This window comes from Hypanus sabinus, chromosome 16, assembly GCF_030144855.1.
Source record: "Hypanus sabinus isolate sHypSab1 chromosome 16, sHypSab1.hap1, whole genome shotgun sequence".
Classification (NCBI taxonomy): domain Eukaryota; kingdom Metazoa; phylum Chordata; class Chondrichthyes; order Myliobatiformes; family Dasyatidae; genus Hypanus; species Hypanus sabinus.
In genome coordinates this window covers 8,383,963-8,409,138 of record NC_082721.1, presented here as the reverse complement: position 1 = coordinate 8,409,138, position 25,176 = coordinate 8,383,963, and the positions used below count along the sequence as shown (strand labels likewise).

The window sequence follows — 25,176 nt, the reverse complement described above, 5'->3', positions numbered from 1 at the left end:
GATAAGTACATGGATGGTAGGGGTATGGAGGGCTATGGTCTGGATGCAGGTTGGTGGGACTAGGCAGTTTAAATGTTTCAGCATGGACTAGATAGGCCAAAGGGCCTGTTTCTGTGGAAGTTTTAAAAATTTATTTATTCATATAAAGCACGGAATAGGCCCTTCAAGCTGTGCTGTTCAGCAATCCCTGATTTAACCCAAATCACAGAACAATTTCAAATGACCAATTAAGCAGTATGTCTCTGGACTGTGGGAGGAAACCCGCATGGTCACGGGGAGAATGTACAAAATCACATGGACAGCAGTGGGTTCAGATACTCCGAAATGTAGTTCTTGTCTCCCTGCACTGTAACTTTTACACTATATTCTGCACTGCATTGTCATTGTTTTACCTTTTACTACCTTTTATTAAAAAAACAAAACTACAAAAGGATATTCACTCACAAAATACACACAATGATCAGACAATTACAAAACTGTTACCAATGTCAAATTCAAATATGATTTCTATTATCCACAAGGCATTTAATTCCCTGGAGGGCTCCTTGTTCTACGTCAATGCTCTGTGTAACGATCCGATCTGTATGAATAGTATGCAATGGAGCAGCAAATCATAAACACAAGGGACACAAGACACACACACGCACACGCACATGTTGGGGTAGAGTGAACAAGATATTTCTGTTCACATGAAATGAAGTGAAGATTTTAATGACATAGTAAATAGGTAATACACACAAAATGCTGGAGGAACTCAGCAAGACAGGTCTTTTCAGAAGTGATGAAGGGTCTTGGTCTGAAACGTCAATTGCCTATTCATTTCCATAGATGCTGCCTGACCTGCTGAGTTCCTCCAGCATTTTGTGTGTGTTACTTTTGATTTCCAGCATCTGCAGATTTTCTCTTGTTTGTGAAATAACTAGGCAAATTGGTTTATTGGTGTCACATGCACTGAGCTACAGTGAAGAGCTTGATTTTGCATGTTATCCATATAGATCATATCATGATCTTTGCACGTTAAGGTGGTAGAGAGGAAAGGCAGTAACAGAATGCAGATTAAAGTGTTACAGTTACAGAGAAAGTGCAGTGCAGGCAGACAACAAGGTACAAGATCGTAACGAGATAGATTCTGAGGTCAAAGTTCAAAGTATGTTTATTATCAAAGGATATATACGTCACCATATACTACTCAGAGATTCATTTTCTTGTGGGCATTCACAGTCGATGCAAATAAATACATTGGAATCTGTGAAAAACTTAACACAAAGGCAGACGAGAAAACAATGTGCAAAAGACAAAGTATGTAAATACAAATAAAAAGCATATAATAATGATAAATAAATAAATTATAAATAACATCGAGAACATGAGTTGTAGAGTGAGTTTATAGGTTGTGTTTAGAAGTCAGTTCAGTGATGGGGCAAGTGAAGTTGTCCACACTGGTTCAAGAGCCTGATGGTTGAGGGGTAATAACTGTTCCTGAACCTGGTGGGGTGGGACTAAGGCTGCTGTACGTCCTTCCTGATGGCAGCAGTGAGAAGAGAGCCTGGCCTGCATGGTGGGGGCCTGTGACGGTGGATGCTGCTTGAGAGCCATTCAATAGTCTTATAACAGCTCTATAATAGGATTTTAAATAGAGACGGTGAACCTGAAAGCAGGTATCTTGCTCAAGGACACACCCGCAGCCTCAGCCAAGGCTTGAACTAGCGACCTTCAGATCACTAGACGAACGCCTTAACCACTTGACCACGTGCCAGCACAGCATATAAGATTCATCACAAAGAAAGCACGGCAATACCTCTACTTCCTTAGAAGGTTGCAAATATTCAGCATATCATCTAAAACTCTGACAGACTTCCATAGATATGCGGTGGAAAGCATATTGACAGGTTGCGTCATGGCCTTGTATGGAAACACCAATGGAAAAGCCTACAAAAAGTACTGGATACGGCCCAGTTCACAACAGGTAAAACCCTCCGTGCCATTGAGCACCTCTACGTGGAGTGCTGCCACAGGAAGGCAACATCAACCATCAAGGATCCCAGCACCCAGGTCATGCTCTCTTCTTGCTGCTGCCATCAGGAAGGAGGTACAAGAGCCTCAGGACTCACTCTATCAGTTTCAGGAAGTTATTACCCCTTAATCATCAGGCTCTTGAACTAGAGGGGATAACTTCACCTAACTTCACTCAACCCAGCACAGAACTGCTCTCACAACCTATGGATTCACTTTCAAGGACTCTTCATATCATGTTCTCAATATTTATTGCTTATTTATTATTATTATTTAAAAGACCTAGTGCGTGATTACTGAGAAGACAAGTGGACACCCAGTGGGATAGCTACAAGAACTGAACCACTAATGTACACAGTGGATGTTGGAGATCAGACGCGGAGACGTCATGTGGACCAGATACCGGATGCTCAATCGAAGAACACACCGGAATCGGCTGTATTCAGCAAGATGGACAGTCACTGGGCTCACCTCTCGGTGATGACGTCACTGACAGCAATGTGACACCGGAAATTGAGGACATTGTCTTAGACAAGACACCTACCATACCTGATGCCACTCCACAGGTCCAGAGAGGCTATCCTGAAAGCAACAGAGCGCCACACAAAAGACTGAACCTTTAGAACTGTGAAGTTGGTTATGGACTGTTATTGTGAAAGTGAGCTTATTTGGAGTGTGGGTTTATGAAAGGGAAAATGAATGTTTTGTACATATAGAGTTTTATGTTGCATTAATCTAAAGGGGGAGATTAATGCTCTCTCCCTCCGTCCCTCTCTCTCCCATGCATGCTTTTATTTAATTGATATGTAGTTGTGCACGGACACAACAGTTCCCAACCTTTTTATAATGCCATGGACCTTGCCCATTACCTGAGGAGTCTGATGACCCCAGGCTGGGAAACCCTGATCTCAAACAAGTTTAATTACAATTCCAAATATTTAATGCCTATCACAATTGTAATTCTCCACTGCATTGTAAACTGGACCAGAGAGGAGGTCCGGTGCATGATTAACAAGTAATCCATTGACTCATATCATTCATGTATTACATATTAATATAAAACTCAGGGCAGAACAGCAGTTTGTTGCTTGGTCTATCATTCAGTAGTGTAGCAGTCAGCACGATGTTATTACAGCTCTGGGCATCACAGTTCAGAGTTCAATTTCGATATCATCTGTAAGGAGTCTGTACATCGTCCCTGTAGAATGTGTAGGTTTTCTCCAAGTGCTCTGGTTTTCTCCCACAGTCCAGAGACGTACCGGTTAGTAGGTTATCTGGTCATTGAAAACTGTCCCATGATTAGGCTCGGGTTAAATTGGGGTTTGCTGGGCAGTGTGGCTCGAAGGGCCAGAAGGGCCTGTTCCACTCTGTAGCTCAAGAAATAAATAATAAAATAAATGAACTGGCCTTTTCCCATAACCCTTGATCCCCATCAAGACCAAACAGACGTTATTGCAAGCTGATATGTTTGGTGATTTATTGCAATCCACAGAACCACAGTTTCTTGAAAAAAGAAATTCCTTGTTATCTCTGTCAAGCTACTCCGCCAGTTCTGGAAATTGGCATTTGTCCTGTTCTACAGAAGATAGTAACCCACGCTCCTTACTCTGTTTCATGGAACTAGACAGAATGGAACCTGCTGGTGGACTAATTTAAACTGAATGATAATTAAGGGACATTATTCATTGAGTTTGGAAGAAGGATAAAAAGGATGATGTTCTAAACAATCATGCCAGCAAACCCATTTGGATAGTCTTTAACACTGACACTTTTAAGAACAATCTATATACTTAGAAGGATTTCCACCTTCTGACAAATGCAGCTCCTGATATGAAGACGAGGACTGAAAGCTCGATATCCTTGCCTAAATCAAAGTACAGTTTTGTACCATGAGACTAACTTCATTTGAAACAAGATGCTTTTCCTAATTTGGACTTTCTCGACCTTGAGCTTTCAAGGACTTTTCGTTATTGTTTGGCACAGTTGACTGTTTTGATCATTTGAAGAGAGACCCATTTTCATTTGGTCTCAATAAATTGAAAATTATACAAATACATTTTTGAAGTTCAAAGTAAATTTATTTTCAAAGCACATATATGTCACCACATATAAGCCTGAGATTCATTTTCTTGCAGGCATAGACACTAAAAACAACAAAAACACTACAGAGTAAACAAAACACTGTACCCAACAAGATGGACAAACACCAATGTTGAAAAGGCAACAAACTGGGCAATTACAAAAAAAGGAGGAAATAATTATATTTCTGCAACAGAAAATCAGAAATATTTCATATTGTTATATTGACAGCCAAAAGGGATTGGATTCCGTCCCATACTCATGTTTAGTAGAAGCTCTTAGTATATATAAACCATATCCAATACAGTACTGTGAAATTCTGACAAAGGATAGGCATACTATAATCACCCCTTCTGTTAAAAACTAAACAAAGAACAACCACCATTACCAAAATAAACTGAGGCATTTTCCAGTGGGACTCACTAAACCCACTACTGCTCTGTCTAGCTTTAAACCCACTCTCTGTTGGTTAGGTAGGATAGCAAATCAGAGATAACCAAACTAATTATACCTTGACACACCTATAAAAGGACTATTTGAAATTATACACTCCATCAGTAAAGCTAAAGCAATTAATTCAAATAATAGAACTATACAACTGATGGATGAGTCTGAAACTTGTAAGTATCTGGAATGTCAACAAACAACAAAAATAGATCTTAATGCAATAAAGAGAAAACTTTCAACTGAATTTACTTCAAGGTTTAAGAAAATCTACTAAACAGAGCTCAATAGTAAAAATATAACAAAGACGTAAACACTTGCTATACTGACATTAACGTATTAATTTGGCATCATATCTTGGTCCAAAACTGAGCTGGAAAATTCACAAAGAAAAATAAGAACGGATATGACAAATTTTAGAAAACACCATGTATACTCAAATGCTGTTAGATTAACACTACCAAGGACAGAAGGCAGAAGAACCATATCAGACATAAACAGCAGTCAGATAAAATTTCTAATGATATATTTTCATCAATGAAAACAGGATTCAGCACTCCATGCAAACATACCAATTCTGATAAGCACAATCCAGAAAAATGAAGGAATTACCACTGCAGAAGGAAAAGTTAATTAATTGAAGAGCATGACCCCTGAACCCCTCAATCTGAGCAGACTAGGTGTCGACAAGGAACCATCGAACGTTTGGTTCAGAGTTGGAGATCTCTTCCCAGAAACAGAGCAGTTCCTTGTGGCAATACAGGAGCAAGTGGTAATGCAAAAATGTATCAAAAATACATAACAAGAGACCAATTAAGATGATAAATGTGGATTCACCTGACAACTGGCTGAGTTGTTTATTCTATACTTCCCTCCTTAAATCTGGCTTCAGGAGGTCTATGTGAGATCTCAGATTCTTGCTCATGAACAGCATTGCAGGTGTTGGATTTGTCATCACATAAACAGAGTTCTAATACACAAAAATGAAGTTGTTCACCTTGTGCTGTAGAGAACTGTCCCACCAACAGTCAGAATTCTTCTGATGTGTATTGTGATCTGTTGTCCCTCACAATTTGTTCTGGTCAGCTGCTTCTGGCGAAGATAGTCTTCAGGGTGGAGACAGTCTTTGCTGAGGTGGTTGACTTCATTGGTATAACCTCCGGCCACTTTGAACGAGCATCCACAGCAATCAGGAACATGGAGTCCATGAATGGCCCAGCAAAGTCAATATGCACTCTTTGCCATGGTGAAGATGGCCACTCCCATGGGTGTAACAGTGCCAGTGGGGGTGCATTTTGAATATTTTGGTATCCCAAACAGCTTTTGACAAGTCTTCGATCTGTTTATCTATTCCCTTTTCAAACACTTTCTCATTAGCATTGAGCAGCTGTGCCAATCTCTGGTTAGTGCTGTCACTTGGGCTGCCTGTTGAAGCCACACTGAGAGCTTTGACTGAGTGCCAGTCTAGTTGGATTTTTCTCAGTCATTCATGTCTGAAATGTGCTGGCTGTCCACCTTTCAAAGCATAAAACTAACTGTTGCCTCCATATGTCACAGTTTTTTTTCAGTTTGCCTTCGGGAAATACTTCTTTGCCTGTGTAGGTCTGTAGTATCATTGAGGTCTTCTCTAATGATATCTTAGAAACAGACTGTTGTAATCAGCCTCTGGAATTATGGACAAAGCTGCCCTGTGTCCAGTTCCATTTTCAGCTTACACCGGACACATCTATTGTGATCCAGATGATTTTGTGACCTGCTTCAGGTGTACTATGCAGTTCTACACATGACAGTTCACCTCTGTCTGATTCTATTTTACATTTGGTAACTTCATGTATTTGCTTTGTTTTGTGTTTTGAGACTTCTCATTCAGTTGTGGTTTTTAATCTGCAGACAAGGTCACACTTTCCGCAGACTTATCTTCGAACCAACAGTCGTTTGCACCATGGGAGGATTTGCCACATCGATAACATTTTTGACTTTTTGCACCATTCAGGGACGTTTTGTGCATTTCACGTTCTAACCTCCTTTTCTGTAGTTCTGCCGCATCCTATGCTGCAGTCTCTAATATTGCAATGGTCAATGCCCGTTCTAAGGTTAGATCTCTTTGCCCAGCAGCCTCGTTTGAGGGCTTTGCCTATGCATGTCACGTACAAGCCTGTCCCTTAATGCACCAGAAAGTCCATCTCTCAAGTCACTGTACTGGGAAAATGTGTGCAGTTTTGCAATGTTTTCAGGAAGGTTTTCATCTTTTGACTAGTTCCTTTTGTAAAATCTAAGTCTCTCAGCTATTGCCAGCAGTTTAGGGCTCAAATGATCATATAAAATTGTAGCAATTTTGTCGAATGTCTTGCTTGCTGACTTTGCATGGTTTACTAGGTTGCAAGAGAGACAGTACGTTCTTGCACCCATTAAGCTAATAAGTGTAGAGACTTTCTTTTGCTCCTCTACATTGTTCACGTTACAGTACAGTTCCACCCTCTCGATATGTGACTCCCAGCCTTCATTAGCACTATCCAATTCGTCATCATTCCCGACTGAAGCCATCGACGCATTATTTTCACTTTAAGTTCAGTGAGTCTTTCACTTAGTGTCCATGACAGCCTTCTCTGTACTGTATAACTCTTGTTGTTTCATCCTGTAATTGTGCTGCAACTGTCTGTACAGTTCAAGATATTTTCTGACACACAGATTCGTACTCGTTGCCAATTTGTTGTGTATGGGCACAGCTAGATATCAGTTTGAATAAAAGCTTGCATGTGTGAGATGGTTTAAACTGGTGTATTGAGATTGTAGCAGATCATTACGTAATGCTAAGGGGAGGGTGGGTCGTCATTGCTCTCAAAGAAACAGTTCTATACGTTACAGGAAGCCCTGTTTTAGATAAGCAAATGATCTAGAATTGCTGGAACGGACTCAGCAGTAGCACTTAAAAGGGAGTTGGATAAATAGTGAGGAAGGAATGAGTTTAGGGCTGTACAGAAAGAACAGGACATTGTGAGCACTGTGACTATTCTTTTCCAGAACCAGCCGAGTCTATATCCCAATGGCTTCTGTCCAATACCACAAGATTATGAAAGGCAGATGAAGAAGAGTTTATAGATCTTGAAAATTTAAAGATTAATGATTACCCTGCTTGCTCACTGTTTGTACAGATCAAATAATTACACACAGTGCAATGAGGTAGAATGAGGTAAAAACCATAACCATATATAACCATATAGCAATTACAGCACGGAAACAGGCCATCTTGGCCCTTCTAGTCCATGCCGAACACTTACTCTCACCTAGTCCCACTGACCGTTCAGCCCACAACCCTCCATTCCTTTCCTGTCCATATACCTATCCAATTTTACTTTAAATGACAATACCGAACCTGCCTCTACCACTTCTACTGGAAGCCCGTTCCACACAGCTACCACTCTCTGAGTAAAGAAATTCCCCTCATGTTACCCTTAAACTTTTGCCCCCTAACTCTCAACTCATGTCCTCTTGTTTGAATCTCCCTTACTCTCAATGGAAAAAGCCTTTCCACATCAACTTGATCTATCCCCCTCAATTTTAAATACTTAAATCATTATCTTAAAATATCTAAAAAAAAACCTAAAAATACCTAAAAATAACAATGTAGAATAAAGTGTAACAGCTGCAGAGAAAGCGCAGTGCAGATAAATGATAAAGTGCAAGATAATGAGATGGCTTGTGAGGGCAAGGGTGTATCTTACCACATCAGGAACCATTTAATATTCTTACTACAGCTGGCCTTGAGTCAGGCCTTTGTAATTCACTGCATTTGATGTCATCTGCACTGGAAGGACCAAGTACAGGTAAGTGCAAGAGCCCACCTCATCAGAGAAGAGGTCCATTCAGAGTGAGTGTGTGTGTGTGTGTGTGTGTACGTACAAAACCTATGGCCTGCAACACAACACAAAATGCTGGAGGAACTCAGCAGGTCAGGCAGCATCTAATGGAAAGGAATAAGCAATCAGCTTTTGGGGCTGAGACCCTTCTTCAGGACTGGAAAGCAAGGGGGAAGATGCCAGAAAGGAGGACAGCTGGGTGGGAAAGGTAAAGGGCTGGAGAAGAAAGAATCTGATAAGAGAGGAGAGTGGGCCATGGGAGAAAGGGAAGGAGGAGGGGACCCGGGAGAAGTGATAGGCAGGGGAAAAGAGGTAAAAAGGCCAGAGTGAGGAAATCAGAAGGAGAAATTGACATTTATGCCGTCAGGTTGGGGGCTACTCAGATGGAGGTTGGCCTCATCTTGGCACAAGACATGGCCATGGACTGACAGGTTGGAATGGTTATGGGAATCAGACTTAAAATGTTTGGCCACTGGGAAGTTCCACTTTTGGCAGATGGAGTGCACCCCCCCACCATGATCTGCACTGTTATGGTCATAGTTTGAACTTTGGATGAATTGGGCTGAAAGGCCTGTTTCTACATGGGAATAGGCCCTTCAGCCCAACTCATCCATACTAACCGAGGTGCCAAACCTGAGGTAGCCACCTTTGCCTGCATTTGGCCCGTACTCCTTTAATGCTCTAACATTCAAGAGGTAGAAACATCTCTCTGCAGAAGCTTGTAATCTAATGGATAGAACACAGAACATCACAGCACAGGAAAAGGTCCTTGGGTCCCCAACATTGTGCTGAACCAATTAAATTAGTAATCAAATGGCCAACTAAACTAATCTCTTCTCCCTGCAAAATATCCTTCCATCTCCCTCACATTCATCTAAGCGTCTCTTACAGGTCTCTAATGTATCTGCCTCTGCCACCACCCCAGGCAGCGCATTTCAGCCACCCACTAATTTGTGTGACAACCTTGTCCCTCACACCTCCTTTGAAATTACCCCCTCCCACTTTAAATACATGACCTCTGGTATTAGACATTTCAAATCTTGGAAAAAGATATTGTCTGTCTATCTATGCCTCTCATAATTTCTTAGACCTTTGGCAGACCTCCCCTCAGCCTACAGTACTCAACGGAAAGCCATCCGAGTTTGTCCACCCTCTTGCTGTAGCACAAAACCTCTGACTGAGGCAATATCCTGGTAGACTTCTTCTGCAACCTTTCCAAAGTCTCGACATCCTTCCTATAATGTGGTGACCAGAACTGTGTATGTAATACGCCATGCGTGGCCAACTAGAGTTTTATAAAGCTGATGGAGAATCTCACTCATCTAGCTAAATTACCCAGTTTACTCTATTATATTAAAATTGACTTATTATAGAAAATTTGCTAAATTTGTGTAATTTGGCACATAAATGTTATTTATTGATACAGTGCGGAATAGGCCCTTCCAGCTTTGAGCCACGCCACCTGGCAATTCCCCAATTTAATTGTAGCCTAATCTTGGGAAAATTTACAATGACCGATTTACCCTACCAACCGGTACGTCTTTGGACTGTGGGAGGAAACCGGAGCACCCAGAGGAAACCTACACTGTCACAGGAAGAATGTACAAACTGCTTACAGACAGCGGTGGGAATTGAACCCAGGCCGCAAGTACTGTAAAGCTTTGTGCTAACCACTACGTTATGTGCCTCCGGTTTGTTTGGGAGCAATGTGTGCTACATGGAATATTTTGTCACCTGGACTATCTATGCCTGAAACAAAATAGACTATGTTGAAAACACTCAATAGGTCAGGCAGCAGGGAGGGAGAGCATACAAACTCCTTACAGACAGCGGCAGGAATGAGAAACAGAGTTACGATCCCTCTTCACAACTGGGGAAAAGGAAAAAAATCTGTTTTAAACTACAGAGAAATTGGGATGGGGTGGCTAGGACAAAGTGTTTATCCTTGATAGGGTGAGGCCAGGAATGCAACAGTTTGATGCCTCTTGCCCTATACTCACTGGAGTTTAGAAGAATGAGGATGCATCTCACAGGGTGGTACAGAAGAGTAGAGGTTAGCCTATTGCTTCACAGTGCCAGCAGTATGATCAGCTTGATTCCTGCCACTGTCCGTAAGGAGTTAGTATGTTCTCTGCATGACCGTGTCGGTTTGCTCTGGGTGCTCCACATTCTTCCCACATTTCAAAGATGTACGGGTTATGATTAGTAAATTGTGACACTAGCAGGCTGCCCAGCACAATCCTTGTTAATTTGATTTAATGCAAATGATGTATTTCACTGCATGTTTTGATGTACACATGACAAATAAAGCTAATCTTTTTTTAAATCCTTTTTCATTGAAATTTACAGAAGGCCCGGAGAGAGTAGACGTGGAGAGGATGTTTCCAATAGCTGGGGAGTCCAGGATCTGAGGACACAACCTCAGAAGAGAAGGACGTCCATTTAGAACAGAGTTGAGGAAAATTTCTTTAGCCAGAGGGTGGTTAAGCTGTGCAATTCATTACCATAGACAGCTATGGAGAACATGTCATTGGGTGTATTTAAATACAGGTTGATTGGCTCTTGATTAGCAAGAACATCATAGGTTATGGGGAGAAGGCAGGAGAATAGTTTGAAAGGGAATAAAATTAGCAATGATGAAATGGCGGAGCACACTCAATGCTCCTACATCTATTGTTCTTAAGGAGTTGCTGTGGAAATAAGTTGTAGATCTGGTTGATGAGTTAACGGGTGTAGTTTGAGAAAGAAATAAGGGGCACACTAATACCTTTCAAAACTTCAGTGGTTCAATGGTTCCATTTAAAATCAGAGTATGTATACAGTATACAACCTGAAATTCTTACTCTTCACAGACATTCATGAAACAGAGTAAAACCCCAAAGAATGAATGAGAGAAAAATGTTAGAACCCCAAAGCTCCCCCTTCCCCTCCTATGCACAAGCAGCAACAAAGCATCAACCCTCCCCCTTTCCCCTACTTATTCCATCAGGAAATGTCAGCATTCCCCCTTCCCATCACCACCACTCACCAAAACACCCAAAGAGACCATGATCTAGGTCCATCAAAATCTACGGTCCATAACCCAACATGCCACAGTCTCTCTCCCTCTCTCCCTCCCTCTCCCTCGGGAAGAGGGAGTTGTCACCTCTTCCACATCAAGAAAGGGAATCAACTGCTTGCTGTTTTGATATTACAGTCTGTAGTATCTCTTTAATTCAAGTTATTCAAAGTGTTGTCCACATTTAGTCTAGTGGTCAGCTTCCAATGCACGGTTCGTATGCAGAGATTTATTTGGAAAACACTTATACTGTGCATGCATGATCTTCCTCTCCTAGCTTTGCTATATGATTCCCTTGTACGTGCAATCATTAATTAAGGTTCAGCGACATCATTGGGTTCTGTGAGAGAGGTCGTCGACTGCTGGTCTTCTCACCAGGGACAGTGATTAGCATCAGTGTTGACTGGATTCTTGGCAAGACCAGTACAAAATCATGAAGATTCACACGGAATAATCAGAGAGGATTACATTAATGAGTAAAGTTCTTGAACTTCGTGGCAGATTGCCAACCCTGTTAGAGAGTCACAGAAACAGACCCTTTAGCTAACCCAGCCAATGGCCGACTATTATTCTGCCTAGACCCATCAACTTGCGCTTGGACCACAGCCCTCTGTCCCCTCATTCTCCTACACTCTGGGATTCAAGATTCAAAATTGTTTAAAGTCACAGAACATAGAACATAAAACATAAACAGTACAGCACAGAACAGGCCATTCAGCCCACAATGTTATGCTGAACCAGCTAAAAAAACAAATCAAAAAAACACCTGAAAACTAATCCTTCTTACCTACGCAATGTCCATATCCTTCCATCTTTCTCACATTCATGTGCCTATCAGCTGGTATTTGCCTCTACCACCTTATCAGGCATCCATCACTCTGAGTAAAAAAACACATCCTCCTTGAACATAACCTCCTCTCATCTTCAAAGCATGCCCTCTGGTATTAGACATTCCAACTCTGGGAAAAACTCTAACTAGGCCTCCCATAATCTTATAAACCTCTGTCAGATCCCCCCTTAGCCTCTGTCACTCCAGAAAAAAACAACCCAAGTTTATCCAGCCTCTCGTGACAGTGCTTGCTCTCTAAACTAGACAGAATCTTGGTAAACCTCTTCTGCACCTGCTCCAAAGCCTCAACATCCTTCCTATCGTGGGGCAACCAGAACTGTATCAATACTCCAGAGTTCTATAAAGTTGCAACTTGACTTTTGAACTCAGTGCCTTGACTAATAAAAGCAACAATTCCATAAGCCTTCTTAGCCACCTTATGGTCCTGTGCGACCACTTTCAAAGAGCTATGAACTTGGACCAAGATCTCTCTACTCAGCAACACTGTTGAGGGTCTTGCCCTTAAAAGTGTACTGTCTCCTTGTATTAGTCCTACCAAGGTGAAACACCTCACATTTATGTAGTTTAAACTCCATCCGCCATTTCTCTGCCCATATCCACAACTGATCTATATTGTGCTGTATTATTTGCTAGTCTTCTACACTATCCATAACTTCACCAATTTCAATATCATCCACAAACTTACCAACCAACCCATCTACATTTTCATCCATGTCATTTATATACACCACACACAACAGAGGTCCCTGTGGAGCACCCTAATTATAGACTTCCAGCTCGAATAGTCCCTTCTATTTAGTCTTCTAAGCTCAAACTAGATCTGAATCCAAACAGCAATTCTCCACAGACCCAATGCATCCTAACCTCCTGCATCTGCCTCCCATGAAGGACATTGTCAAATGTCTTACTAAAATCCATACAGACAACCTCCACTGCTCCTTCTTCATTAATTTCTCCTGTCACCTTGTCAGAAAACTCAGTCAAGTTGGTAAGACACAACTCGCCCTGCACAAAGCCATGCTGGCTCGCCCTAATCAGGCCATGGCTTTCCAAGTGTCCGTAAGGGTAAAGGAGAACAAAATAATTGTTAGTCAGGATCCGATGCAGCATAAAAAACAAAGATAAAAAAATGCAATAATTATTTTAGAAAACACAATAAATATAAATACGCAAGATAGCTTATATATAGTACATAGATCGTTTGTATGCTAAGGTAGTGCTAGGCATAGGAGTATCCATACACAAGGTATCTGACAGGAAATGATAAAAGTTGTGCTGGTTGGGGGTATTGAGGGGAGAGTTAGTGAAAGCTTTCAATCTGATTAAGGTTTCTATCTGCTCTTATCACCTTCCTTCTACAAATTGTTCAGATCGTATTTAAATTGTTTGCAACAATACCATGAATTAATAGTGATTTCCCTCCTTGTACATTCCTACTGAGTTCCATGGTTTATCCATGGCTCACCAACACCTTTATTCAAAATTATCTCAAAGCTTGAAAATCTGCTTCTGCCTGTTTGCCACTACCTCATTTCCCTCCACTTCCTTTGATTCTATAGCCAACTCTCTGACTTCCTCCCACAACTTAGGATGCTGAAGCTTTACAGTGGGTGCAAGGGGAAAGCATGTCTTATGAGGGCAGGTTGAGAAATCTAGGGCTTTTCTGTTCATTAGCTATGCTTTAATCATGTTGGTGGGCAGCATCATTTGGAAAGTCCCAAACCTACTGGTATCAGCTAAAGGAAATGAGATCAAATAAAGTTAATTATCATTCAAACATTCATGGATGCAGCCACACAAAACAGTGTTCCTCTGGGGCCAAATGTATACAGCACATTCAATATAGAGAGCAAAAAGCATAGTCATGCAAAAAGAGATATATATATAGTCCAAAACCATGAGCGACATGTCCCACAAATTAATGGTACAGCACCCGACAATCTGGCCTGTCATTCCACCATCCAAACGCTAGAGGGCAACACCGACGGAAGAGGCAAGCCCACAACCAAGCACCGACACCTGGACTGCAGCAGCAGGGAAGCCCATGGCGAGGCCTAGTCCTTGCTACAACCAAGGCTACACAGCCCCATGCTGCCTGCCTCTCCACCAAACAAGGGAAACAGGCCTGTGGTATCTTACATTATCAGGGTCTTGCGATCGCAAGAGAAATGTCCAAGACAATCACCCACGTCGCCTTCACATACCAACTCTGATGCCTTCGAGTAGCAGGCAGCAACACGGTCTGCACCCGGGTGAGCACTTCCGAACGCAATCCGGCTCCCTCGACACCCCAGCCAGCTAATCTGATTAACGAGCAACCCCATGATGCGGTAGACAGGCTGTTCCCAAAGTTTTGGGGAGTCTAGCATAGTCTTGCAATCATAAAAAAACACATTAACAAAGAAAAAAAACCTTTGTTTGGCCCCCCCCAGAAGCCACTGTGTCTGAACGCACCGTCATCTTTCCAGAAGATCTCAAAAACGAATTGGAAGTTGAGTATTTTTTTGGATTTTCTCCAAATCTGATGGATTCAGCAAACTCTATGATCCATTACACAGCAAGCAAAATGCTGGCTGGTCATGGGCTGATTGCATAATTGTTATACTTCATCGCATACTGTATACCCTACACTTGTTTTGTTTCAAACTGGAACATGAATCATTTCAGTGTCTTCATCAATCAAGTGACTGCAATCCTGATGATTAACATAACCTTAAAAAGGCTTAAGATACTTGGCAGCACTCTACCCATTGCAAAATCTTCACCAGAGAGAAGGAAAGAGGTGGAAAAAAATCCACTGCTGACCACCCACCCTAAACAGTTAGCTATTCTCCAACTTGCTATCAGGGAGATGCTACAAGTCTATCGTCACCAGAACTACAAGTCATCTCAGTGCGTATCCCGATCAGTTTTTGCTCAGCCATCATTCAGTGTTGTGACCACCTCTATCACTGCAACACACAAAAAATGCTGGAGGAACTCAGCAGGCCAGACAGCGTCGATGGAAAACCAGTTCTCTGATTAAAGTCCTGGACTGAGATGCCAACTGCACTTTTTGTCACCAGGAGATGCTGCCTGGCCTGCTGAGTTCCTCCAGCATTGTGTGTGACCTCTATCACTGTTTGGTTTCACACCTCCTCCTCCTCCCTCTCCAAATCCAGGTTGCAGTGAGTGGTCCACTCAGCAGAGAAGATCATTGGTTGTCAGCTGCCAACATTAAAAGACCTGTTCATCACCACATTGAAGAGCAGAGCAAGAAAAATTGCCGCTAACGTCACTGGCTGGCAGTGTAGAGACGTCCGCACCAGATTTCAAGGCAAGTGGCCCCGGGTTTGGTCCCTTGCATGCTTTCCATCCGTGCTGGGTTGAACATCCAGCTCAGCAATTTGGCCTCGTAAAAGGCAGATTAATGCTAAAGAAATGGCAAGTTTTCTGCCCGATGCACCATAAGGCGCGGAGAGGAACTGAACCTCCATCCTCCCCAACAGTCTGCTATTCACCAATTTGCCATCAGGGAGATGCTACGCTTGCATACTGCTCTCAACACATCGCAAATGATGATACAAACACTGCACTTCACTGTACGTTTTAACATTCTGATACACATGTAGACAAATAAATAATCTTTATCTCTTTAATCTTTAGCTTTAAACAAAACTCATTTCACACAGTACCATTCAACAAGCTCACACTTATCAGCAAGTTTTATCAAACACAAAAGCAAGGAGGAGAAACTCAGTACGGTAAAATAATCTAGTAATACAGTTCTCTTCATGGGGATAGAAAGCACTGGATCAGGTACGGAGTAGAAACAAGAGTTAATGGGACATATCCCGTCTCTTTGATTTACAACAGCCAGGGTTTGTACATGGAGGGTGTGGATGTCGTGACAAGAGCCAAGATAATGTGCAGGCTACAATAGTTTACATACAGAGTGCAGTCAATCCAGGCAAGAAAGGTCTTTGAAGAGCAAAGCTTCCCTTTGAGCGGACTGGAGCCATTTGGCATGTGGTCACAAGACGAGGATGCAAATGAACACACTAACTGAAGTGAACACGACCTATGAACTCACTTTCACATACTCTACAACTCATGTTCTCAGTATTATTTATTTACTTATTATTATTAGATTTTTTTCTGTTTCTAGCTTTTTCACTTTGGCCGTCAGTCTTTGTGTGTGGAGCTTTTCATTGATTCTAATGTATTTCTTTATTTTACTCTGAATGCTGCAAGAAAATGAATTTCAGGGTGGTATTTGGTGACATAGGTACTTTGATAATAAATTGAATTTGAACATTTATTTATTGATTGAGCTCTGCACTGTATTAGCAACCCCCAATTTAATCCGAGCTTAATCATGGGACAATTTACAATGACCAATTAACCTACCAACAGGTACATCTTTTGACCGTGGGAGGAAACCAGAGCCCTCAGAGGAAACCCACACAGTCACGGGAGAAAACACAAACAGCAGGAATTGAACCCGGTCGCTGCTACTGTAAGGCATTGTGCTAACCACTACGTGCTGTCCTTTGGAGCTTTAAACTACTAGACAATTACTTTACTAACTCTAACATGTCAAAGTAAGTAAAATTTATTATCAAAGTGTGTATATGTTACCATATATCTTGAGATTCACTTTCTTGCAGGCAATTACAGGAAAATAAATACAATAGAATTTATGAAAAACTATACATAAAGAACTGACAACTAATGAGCAAAAGAAAAAATCATGCAAATAAAAAATACTGACGGCGAGTTAAGAGTCCTTGAAAGAGCTACATAGTGTCTACACCAGGACCAGCAGATTCAGGAACAGTAACTTCCCCCCAAGCAGTAGGGCTGATCAACACTTCCACCCACTCATCCACTCCCCCAACCACCACTACTTTATCATTTCCTGTCAGAGTCACCTTATGTACAGACACCCCTGTGCCTAGCATCACTTTATGGCATGATCACCTACGTCATATGACACTGCACATAACAATGACGATGAATAATTATTCATTGAAATAAGGAGACCACAGCCATACACGATATCCTATGTGGAATCTTACAGAAACAGAAAGAAACTAATTGGTCCAATTCCAGCTACTATCAGAACAATCCCACCTGCCTCATTCCCTGTGTCCCTACAAATTCCTCACTCTCATGCAATTTCCATCAACTAGAACATAGAGCACAGAACAGTACAGCTCAGGAACAGGCCCTTCAGCCCACAATGTCTATGCCAAGCATGATGCCAAATTAAACCAACCCTATCTGATCATATCTCTCCATTCCCTGCGTGTGCATTTGGCTACACTGGGAGGTCCCAGCAGCTTGTCGAGGAGACGTGCAAGGAAACTGGAACACCTAACAGAAATCTATGCAGACACTGGGAGACAAACTCAGCCAGTCCCATCGTAGGCACGAGCTTCCCCTGCATCGAGAAGGCGATACCTCAAAAAGGCAGTATCCATCATTAAGGACCTCCATCACCCACGGCATGCTCTCTTCTCATTCTATCATCAAGGAGGTGGTACAGGAGCCTGAAGACACACACTCAATATTTCAGAAACAGCTTCTTCCGCTCTGCCATCAGATTTCTAAATGGACAATGAACCCATGAACACTACCTTACTACTCTTCCCCCTCTCTTTCTAAACTACTTATTTAATTTAACATCTTCAAATACTTATTGAAATTTGTAGCTCTTTTTGGGTGGCGGTGTGGAGATATGTCTCTACCAAAGGAGGTGTAAGGTGTTCCTTCCCTCCACAAGCCTGCAGGTTACCATCAGCAAGCTGTAGCACCTGCTTAGCCCCCCCCCCCCCCTCCGATCAGGGTCATGTGGAGCCATGGGAGCAGATGGTGGATGGTCGTATGAGCATCTGATCCTTATCACAAGTCCTGGTTATGTGACCACCGATGCCAGGCAGACAATCTCTGAAGAGTACTAATAATGGCCAGGGTCACCCGTCTTGCAAAGACACTGTCCAGAAGAAGGCAATGGCAAACCACTGCTGTAGAACAATCATGGTCTTGGAAAGATCTGTATGGATGGCATTCAAGACAAAGTAGTTCACTGTACCTCAATACTTGTAACAACAAAAAACAATTTACCAATTTATAAAAACCATAAGACATAGAAGCAGAACTAGGCCATTCGGCCTATCAAGTCTGCTCCACAGGAAGGCAGTGGGTAGAACATAGAACAATACAAGCCCTTTGGTCCATAATGTTGTGCCAACCTTTTAACCTACTCTAAGATCAATCTAACCCTTCATTCGTCTATCAGAAAATAGCACATGGATGTCATCCCAAATGTTTTGTTAGATGAAGTGTAGTCGATGTTTGGAATGGGCCAGATATTCTCAGGCAGAGAACGTCACCAGAAAGAATGACACTTGACAATTGTTTTTTGCCCACTGGGTTCTGCATCAGTTGCACTGGTATGTCTGAAGTTATGTATAACCTAGACCAGATCATGGTGGGAATTATTATCAGATGGGTTTTTACGCCAGTCCTGTGCATACATCACTAACATTTCAGTCTGGTTTTATTTAACTCAATTTGGTATTAGAGCTAGTTTATTATTATCACAGGAACACTACAGCACAGTACAGTCCCTTTAGCCCGTGATGCTGTGACGACGTTTCAGCCTACTCTAGGATCAATCTAACCCCTCCTTCCTACATAGTCCTTGGTTTTTCTATCATGCAAAAGTTTATTAAATGCCCCTAATGTTTCTGTCTCCACTAGCAACCCAAGCAGGGAATTTCACACACTCACCATTCCTGATGTAGAAAAAGACCTACCCCTACCACTGAGAGAGAGCATCTCCATCCGGTATGGGAGTTGCCGAGCATCAGACTGGAGTCCCTAAGGCGGACTGTGAGAACGGCTGAGGGAATCATCGGGGTCTCCCTACCATCCAGCGGAGACACTTATTAGGAACTGCATATGCAGGGCCTTTAGTATTACCAAGGATCCCACCTATCCATCCAGCATCCTCTTTGACTTTCTACCATCAGGCAGTAGACTCCCATGCATAAAACAAGAACGGTCAGGACAGGAAACAGGAAACATCAGGCTTCTGAACTCAGTGCTGCATCGCATTCGAAGTGTCACCAGTTAATCCGTTCTATTTATCTGTAAGTCCACTCCGTCCGGCTATCTACGACCTCCCCTTTCTCACAAATTCTCTCTTCATCTCTCGCTGAACAAAAGACTCAGATCACCTCGCTCTCAGGCACACAAGAAAAAAAAGCTCCCTTCATTGGACAGTGCACATTCCAAAGCCCCTGTTATCTCTAGTCTTAACCCAAACAACACTGCTACAGAAAAACTATTACATTAGCAGGGAAACCTTTCCCAGGGCATCATACATGTTATGTGCATTACTGTGCTTTACAGCCTGGTCCAGCAAAACATTGTCCAATTTGGTGTTCATGTACATATTTAAATGACAATAAGCTTGACTTGACTCGATAAAACATGTACATACAAGTATATTTGGAATAGTAGTGATTTACCATCTGAATTCAAAGCAGCATGCTTTCTGCCCTCACAGTCCAGATTTAGACTCACCAACGGATTTCTTATCTTAGTTACCAGGTAGAAAAGCTGCCAGATTTAATATTCTTGCCAACTGCACTACGCAGCAAGCCCAAGGACAGATTCAAAGTTCCCACGGGTGCTGCAAGCAATTAAATAGTCAAGACTGTAATTTGCATGGGATATTCAAAAATTTTTTTTCCTGAATACAAACATTCCTGAAATCTTTCATTTTCTCAGTTGGGAATGAACACTGTAACACCCAGGAAGGAAGGAAGGAACGTTAATAATTCTAACAATCAGAATCAGAGTTATTATCATTGACCTAGGTGGCGGGAAATTTGTTGTTTTGCAGCAACAATACTGTACAAAAGCATAAAATTACCATAAATAAATAGTGCCAAAAATAGGAACAATGAGGTAGTATTCATGGATCATTTGGAAGTCTGAAGCAGGCCATGTTCTCTTCTCGCTGCTACCATCAGGCAGGAGGTACAGGAGCCTTAGGTCCCACACCACCAAGTTCAGGAACAGTTATTACTCTTCAGCCATCAAGCTCTTGAACTGACATGGATTACATCACTCAGCTCAACTCTAAACAGATTCCACAACCTATGGACTCAGGTTCAATCACTCTACAACTCATGATCTTAGTCAATTTCTCCTTTGGGGGTAAAAAAAAATCCCTCCCTTTCCCCTCTTCTTCCATTCCCACCTCTTCTCACCTGCCTATTAGCCCTCCTCTTCTGGGCAGTGTCTTTACAAGACGGGTGACCCCAGCTGTTATTGATAATCTTCAGAGATTATCTGCCTGGCATCAGTGGTTGCATAACCAGGACTTGTGACCATAACAGGCTGCTCATATGACCATCCTCCTGCCCCCCTGATTGGGGGGGGGGGTGCTAAACAGGTGCTACACCAAGGGTGAGCTGCAGGCTAGCGGAGGGAAGGAGTGCCTTACACCTCCATTGGTAGTGACACATCTCCACCCCGCTACCAAAAGTACCACATGCCTTCTTAACCACACTGTGAACTTGTATGGCAATTTTGAGAGATCTATGGACTTGCACCCCAAAATCCCTCCGCTCTTCCTTGTGGTAATAATCTTGTCATTAGCATTGTATTCTGCCTTCAAATATGATCTTCTAACATGTATCATTTCACTCTTTCCCCAATTAAACTCCATCTGCCATGTCTCTGCCCAAATCTGCCATCCTGTTTATAACCTGCTGGTAGATACTCTGCCAGCCTGCAGGAGAGGTGCAGAGCTAGGCAGAGGAAAGGAGCAGGTAAGGTAGCAACCCTTTGGTAGCAACATATCACCACTCTGCCACTCAAGGTAAGGGGCCCAGATGTGACCTTTTATTGTTGCTACATCACACAGAGTGCTGACTTGTGAAAGTGATTACTGAAACTTAAACTGAGTACACAACACTGGATCAACATGTGCTCCTCCCTGTACCATGACAACTTAATATAGGACACATAATAGTACAGAACAGAAACTGGCCCTTCAGCCCGAAATGTTGTACAAAACTAATTAAAGTAGAAATTATACAAAATGACTGAGGAACTTTGCAGATCAGGTGGCAACCCTTGTGTTGTTTCAAATTTCTAGCATCTGCAGCCAGTCTATTTTTGGCTGAAACTTCTAATTACACAGGCAGGAGTAGGATTGAGAACTAGTCTTACACGGTCAGGACAGCTCACGAACACCTCTGCTTTCTGAGGAATTTGAAGAGAGCACATCCATACTCACATCATTCTACAGATGTGCAGTAGAGAGCGCCCTAACAAGACACATCACTGCCTGGCACGGAAACTGCACTGCTGTGGACAGGAAGACTTTACAACAGGTAGTCAAAACTGCCCATCCCATCACCAACACCAGACTACCAGCCTTCAAGGCCATACATACAGAAAGGTACTGTACCAGAAAAGGGCTAGTAACATCATGAAGGATCCCATTCACCCAGCTCTTGAACTGTTTGTCCCACTCCACTCAGGGAGGAAACTACAAGTAGCATGCACACCAGGACCACCAGACTCAAAACCAGATACTTCCCCCAAGCAGTACGGCTGATCAACACCTCCACCCACTTCTCAGACAGACAGACTTTATTGATCCCGAGGGAAATTGAGTTTCGTTACAGTCGCACCAACCAAGACTAGTGTAGAAAAATACAATATAAAACCATAAATAATTAAATAATAAGAAGTCAATTATTCCAAGTGGAAATAAGTCCAGGACCAGCCTATTGGCTCAGGGTGTCTGACACTCCGAAGGAGGAGTTGTAAAGTTTGATGGGCACAGGCAGGAATGACTTCCTATGACGCTCAGTGTTACATCTCGGTGGAATGAGTCTCTGGCTGAACGTACTCCTGTGCCTAACCAGTACAGTATGGAGTGGATGGGAGTCATTGTCCAAGATGGCATGCAACTTGGACAGCATCCTCTTTTCAGACACCACCGTCAGAGAGTCCAGTTCCACACCCACGACATCACTGGCCTTACGAATGAGTTTGTTGATTCTGTTGGTGTCTGCTACCCTCAGCCTGCTGCCCCAGCACACCACAGCAAACATGAAAGCACCATATCCCAACCACCACTACTTCATCATTTCCTGTCAGAGTCACTTTATGTACAGACATTCCTGTGACCAGGGTCATTTTATAGACATACAATCAATGTATATAAGCTATTTTATGTATTTATTGTGCTGTTATTATTACTGTGTTCTTTATCACATTGTGGTTTTTTTGTGCTGCATCGGATCTGTTGTAACAATTATTTCGTTCTCCTTTACACTTGTGTACTGGGATTGACGTTAAACATTCCTGAATCTTGCCATCGCCTAACTGAACTAATCCCTCCTCTTATACAACGTCCTCAACCCTCCATTTCTTGGCACTCAGGTGCCTATCTAAAGGTCTCTTAACCGCCTCTGGTGTATCTGCTCCCATCGTCATCCCAGGCAGCGCATTCCAAGCACCCAGCACCACCGTAACAAATTAAATGATGGGATGTCTGGACTAATGTTAACTTCTAGCAACTGCTAGACCGCAGACAGCTTAGAAATAACGGAGACACGAGAGACTGCAGATCTTGCAATCGAAGGCAACGAACAGATTGTCTTTTCCTCCGGCACTTTGGCTGAACTTTAAGAAGTAGCACCTTGCATCGTAACAGAAGCAGCCTTTAAATTCGCGGCCATAGCGCCACCAGCATCCAAAAAACCTCTCGTATCGATCATAGAACATAGACAGAATAGTACCGCACAGTAGGGCCGTTCGGCCACGATGTTGTGTTGTCCTATAAAAGCCGTCTCCACGATCAGTCTAACCCTCTCCTCCCATTATCTGTGCCTGCCGACGAGTCTCTTCAAGTTCCTAATTTATCGATCACCGCCCTCGTACAGTGACTTCCAACTCTGTTTAAAATAAAACACCCCGCACCTCTCCACGGAGCTCCTCGCTCCCAAGTCTCGGCCCGAAACGTCGACCGTTTTATTCATTTCCATAGATGCTGCCTGACCTGCTGAGTTCCTCCGGCACCTGGTCCACGGAACTTCCACTCACTTTAAAAGGACGTCCTCGGGTCCCAGGCTTTGCCACCCTGGGGGGAAATGGCGCTGGCTGTCCACTCCTTATCAATGCCTCCTATCATCTGAGACACCTCTTTCAGTTGCCCCTCGCCCTCCTTCGCTCCAAAGCCCTCGCTCGCACCCTACCCTAATGCGTATTAAGTAAATGGACATTGGGTACAAGTAAAGTGTTTCTCAGAAACCTACCGCTTTTCCTGGTGTGGTGCACAGAGTAGGGACGATGTCTGCAGATCTTACCTCAGCGTTAGGATCTCTGCTCCAAAACGCGAACTCCTTGCCTCGTTGGGTGACGATCCACACGGTGCGTGTCCGAGGAGGGAATGGGAGAGGGTTTGACTCCCAGCCCGCCGCCAGCCTCCTATAAGAGTTCGGTTCCCATCCCACGCCCGCCCCTCTCCTGTCCGCCCCTTCCGAGTGGCTCGGCGAGACCGGGGGGAAGGAGCCCGTGAGAAAAGCGCTCACTCGCGAAGGAGAGGAGGGAGCCTCGTCGCCAAGCTGAACCCTTCGAAATATGGGGACGGCTCGCCGGTATCCATCCGCACGCGTGGCTTAAATCTTCTGTTGCCTTTTCTCGGTAGAGTTCGGAAACGCTGCGGTCAGAACTTTCCAAACTGCTCAGAACCCTACCGCGGTTGTCTAGCCAAAGTGAATTATTCATTCGAGGAACAGGGGAACGCCGGGCTCATCGAGTCTGCTCTGCCACTCCCTCTCAACCCCAATCTCTGGCCTTCTCCCCGTCACCTTTGACAACCAGGGGGCACAGTTTCAGAATGCAAAGGCGTTCCTTCAGAACCCAGATAAGGAGGAATTTCTTTAGCCAGAAGATAGTGAATCTACAGAATCCATTGTCGCACACGGCCGTGGAGGCAAGTCACTGGGTATATTTAAAGGAGAGGTTGATAGGTTCTTGATTAGTAAGGGTTTCAAAGTTTACAGGGAGAAGGTATGAAAATGGGGTTGAGAGAGATAATAAATCAGCCCTGACAAAATGGTGAGGCACACTCGATGGGCTGAATGGACTAATTCTGCACCAATGCCTTGTGTTCCTATGGTCTAAAACAAAAATTAAAATGGCTCCGTCCTCATATTCAGACTTAGAATCAGAATCAAGTTTAATATTATTGGCATATGTCGTGAAATCTTTTCATTGCAATTCATAATAATAAAAAAACTAAAAACTGCAATAAGAAATATATACAAAAATTAAATTAAGTAGTGTAAAGAGAAAGCAAAAAAAGTGAGGTTGTGTACATGGGTTCATTGTTCATTCAGGAATCTGATGGCAGAGGGGAAGGAGCTGTTCCTGAAACTTTGTGTGTCTTCAGGCTCCTGTACTTCCTCCCTGATGGTAACAATGAGAAGGGGACATGTCCTGAGTGATGGGGATCCTTAATCATGGATGCTGCCTTCCTGAGGCATCACCTTTTGAAGATGTCCTGGATACTGGGGAGGTTAGTGCCCATGATGGAGCTAACTGAGTTCACAACTTTCTGTTCTTGATTTCAAGCCTGTGGGGGCTGCAATTTCAAATCTCACATCTTACCTCAACTGCCAATAATTAGACGTATTTTATCCTGTACACATTGGTTTCTGCAAACCTCGTTATACCTCTCAGATGGTGCTTAAGCAAGCTTTTCACTGTATCTCAGTACATGTGACAAAAGCACACACATCATTTACCACTGGGTGGAGATTGAGGAATCAAATGATGACTAACATGAGAATATC

At 42.9% G+C, this 25,176-nt stretch overlaps 1 protein-coding gene across 2 annotated transcripts in view; it reads right to left on the bottom strand.

Moving 5' to 3' along the window:
- The window catches only part of tbxa2r (thromboxane A2 receptor), a 43,861-nt gene extending 20,060 nt beyond the window's left edge, over window positions 1-23,801 (bottom strand). Inside the window, exon 1 of one of the 2 annotated variants that reach the window (XM_059991069.1) lies at window positions 23,686-23,801. The gene's annotated coding sequence lies outside the window, so the exon portion shown is untranslated. Of the gene's footprint in view, window positions 1-23,634 lie in introns of both variants that reach the window. The other variant, XM_059991068.1, reaches the window with a different exon arrangement.
- Window positions 23,802-25,176: the final 1,375 nt, after the last annotated feature.